This window comes from Palaemon carinicauda, chromosome 38 (genome assembly GCF_036898095.1).
Source record: "Palaemon carinicauda isolate YSFRI2023 chromosome 38, ASM3689809v2, whole genome shotgun sequence".
Classification (NCBI taxonomy): Eukaryota; Metazoa; Arthropoda; class Malacostraca; order Decapoda; family Palaemonidae; genus Palaemon; species Palaemon carinicauda.
Window position 1 is genome coordinate 14,566,740 of NC_090762.1, and position 3,813 is coordinate 14,570,552.

Sequence of the window (3,813 nt, forward strand, 5' to 3'; positions counted from 1 at the left end):
CAGCAGAATATTCAACAAGTATCCGCACCTCGTTAAAGTATGATGGAAAACCATTTGAATGAGCATCGCGTTATTTTGAGGAAACTGATACGAAAATGTTAGCATTAGATGCGATGGTTTATCAACTTGGAGGACAAGGAACATCTAAAACTGCTGCAGAAACGAGTTAGTACGCAAAGAGCAGCATCGCCGAAAGTGTCAAGCTAGTTAAAGATCGAGGGAAAGTGTGGAATCATATCAACTTTGATGGAAGAGGTCTAGAGCTCAATAAAGGCCGAGAGTTGACATTGGAGCCAGGAATGTACCAAGAAAGACGTCGAAAAGATAAGTGAAAATATAGCTGTTTTTATTTTGTATACTTAGCAGTTGGTACAAGGAAATTGGAACATTGTGTTTATTTTATTTTATTGTTTTAATCGCCTGTTGGTTGTTGTTATTCACAATACATTGAACAGAATTAGATTGGGTCCGGTAAGATAGTCATTGACGTCTAAAAGGGCGATCACAAAATTCCATTTCAAAACCGTTACTGTGGTTGTGGATTGGGTAACAATAGGTCAGAAAGGGACGAATCAGAATTTATTAAGAGAATGGGTGACACTGGTATCAGAAAAACTAAGAAATAATTCCTTTGACGGTGACCAAGAATGAAAATGGTAAGCAAAGGCTGGTTTTTTATTACAAACTTTAAGGATTTAATCAGTCTACAGTCTGCTTATCGCATAGAAATCTATTAAAACGTTGCCAATATCTTTCTCATTGGGGGAAAAATTTAAAAAGTGTTTTATAATGGATATTCTTTAGATAATTTTGAAGCGGCGGTACATCTTTACTAAAGTTCTTAAGTCTGTTAGATATTGGAGATCTAAGGAAGTGAAGATTGAAGTATTTTTAGATGATGGCATAGCTGCGGATGGTTTATTTGAAGGGGCATTGGATGCTAGCTATTTACTTTAAAAGCTTCAAGATTTGGATTTATTTACAAGAAAGTATAATTGGTTTTCAGACTCTAAATTGTATTTGGAAAGGTTTACAGAGGACGAATACTGAAGGCGAATTTCGTAACTACAGTGTTAGGATAAACTATGTCGTTAAAGACCTTGTTTAGATGCCAAACATTCTGAATTAACGAAAACGTTATTTTAACGAATATCTTTTGGACAGAATTGTCTGTTACATAATTTCCACGAAATTTGTCGTGAAAGGTATTGTTAAAATGAAAACGATAAAGTATTTCTGTATTTTTACATATTGAGCAAAGCTAGTTGAGAACTTAATGAAGAAATATCAGATGCTCCGGTTGAGAGCACGTTTTGACGCAGAAATTCATTCTTTTTATTTTGGTCCTTACTTTAACTATATACTTGCATCAGACTTATTTAACCTATTACTTCATTGTGACGCCTAAGATGTAGGCAGTTTATCACTATATTGTGACGCCTCAGGTGTAGGCAGTTTATCACTATATTGTGACGCCTCAGGTGTAGGCAGTTTATCACTATATTGTGACGCCTCAGGTGTAGGCAGTTTATCACTATGTTGTGACGCCTCAGGTGTAGGCAGTTTATCACTATATTGTGACGCTCAGGTGTAGGCAGTTTATCACTATGTTGTGACGCCTCAGGTGTAGGCAGTTTATCACTATATTGTGACGCCTCAGGTGTAGGCAGTTTATCACTATGTTGTGACGCCTCAGGTGTAGGCAGTTTATCACTATATTGTGACGCCTCAGGTGTAGGCAGTTTATCACTATATTGTGACGCCTCAGATGTAGGCAGGTTTATCACTCTATTGTGACACCTCTGGTGTTGGGAAATTTATATGTTGTGACACCTCAGTAGTAGGTTTGGAGTAATTCTGAAGTAATTTAGCGATGAATACAGCGCATTTTTTTTTTTTCATATCATGAAAAGAGTGGTTGGAAACTGGACAGCAAATTAATCTTTAAAATTAAACATGAAGGAGCAGGAGGCAGTCGACAGAATTATGTAAAGTACTTTGGCAATGTTTGAACGTTGTTCCAGATAAAATTTTCGATTTTAATGCAAGTAGGTAGCAAAAAGCCAGATTTGGAAATCATAGAAAACCAAAGAATTTAAACTTGTACTGAATACACTGTTCAGGTCATCAATGTATGTAAGCCCAGAAAGAGTACAAAAGAGCGGATTTTTTTGAAGTGTTGTCAACTAACATGGATGAATGGTCAATTCTTTTTTACATTTTTTCAGAGTTATGGACTTGGAGTTATTAATTCTTTAGACTGTTTTGCTACTTTAAGAATATGTTGAGGTTTTTAATCTCTAATATTGGTGTCCAGGTACAGAGGCAATTGATGCTTTAACTTGAGGTTTGGTGCTTTATACCAAAGGTTTTAATAAAATGGAGGTAAAAATTCTTAAGTAGAATATTCCTGAGTGAAAGTCCTCTGCATCTTGACTGTTCATATTAACGAGGGAAACTTTATTGTTAAACTTTGAGTGTTTACGTAACAAAGGTTTTATTACACGGCAAAGATAAGGAAAAAAAAAAAAAAAATTTTCGCTGAAATTTAACTTTGATATAGAAGGTAAAGGTTTTTGAAATTACAAGTATATATGTACATTGTTTTATTTTTGGAATCTGCTTTCCAGGATCGTGAATGCAATGAAATGCCAGCAGTCGTTTTTAACGGTGGCATCTAATTTGGACAGGAAATTGGGGGACCTCAGTTGTCATGAGCATCTTCTATCATCGATGAATGGCAGCACCGACAAGGCCTACAAATTTGTATTTCATCAAAGAGAAGCTTACAATATGGTCACGAGCAAAGCGAAATGCCATTGTATGTTGCTTTATTTATCACGCTTCTATTAGATTCCGGCGTTTTAGTAATCTCCAGTGATCAAGCTATTTATGCCATAACGTGCATGCATGAAATGAGGGGTTACATAGATCCAACGGAAATTTCACTTGTTAAATCTTTGCAAGCACCTGTGAAACATTAAGCTGGTAGATCGGTGCATACAAAGGATCTTTTTTGATAAGATGGTGTTGCAGAATCCGTGCGGATTATATTTTCCTATATTGAAAAACTTCTTTATTATTTTGATAGATCATTAAAATTTTCTTATCTGAGATTTGGGGATTAAGTTTAATGTAATTTGAAGATTTCTTAGTTGAACAGGGAAAAAAAAAAAAAAAAAAAAAAAAAAAAAAAAAAAAAAAAAAATTAAATCACCAATACTGTTTAGTTTTTGATATCGGAAGTTATCACAAATGCTTTTCCATATTTGATGTATTTTGCTTGATGCAGAGGAAGCTGGAATGATTTTGTCCTTTGTTCGATTTCTCTTTAAGAAGTTTTTTAAAAGCTCCTGTAATGTAACCAAACATAATTTTTTGTTAAAACTGTGGCTACAAGTTCAAACATCGCAAACGATAACGTCAATGATAGGTGTCTTCATAGACATGAGTGTTGGTAGTCTGTTTCAAGTAAACATGTTTGTCAAAGGCTTCAAAAAGAGGTTAAATGTGTAAATCATTCAATCGGAGCATTTATTTCTCTCTCTCCATTTTTTTTCCTTCTCTCCCTTTCTTTGGTATTATCTAGGGTCAACCGGCACGGTGCGCTATAATGCAATTTAATGTTTTATTATGTTTATACCTGTAGTGTAGAGAATGCGGAGTGAAGTGAGGACTAGAATTTTTTCGCGTTACGAAGTATAGCGAAAAATAATTGTCCTAACGACATGTAAGCAGATCTTAAGTGTCTTGTTACTTAAGTTCAGTTGTTATGTAGGCAGTGGCCAATGAGAATTTAGTGTTGGGGTGAAA

General features: G+C 35.0%; 1 long non-coding RNA gene across 1 annotated transcript in view; it reads left to right on the forward strand.

Annotated features, from left to right (window-relative positions):
* LOC137630098 (uncharacterized) overlaps positions 1-3,813 on the forward strand; it is a 329,268-nt gene that overhangs the window by 180,496 nt on the left and 144,959 nt on the right. The gene's annotated exons all lie outside the window — the stretch shown is intronic.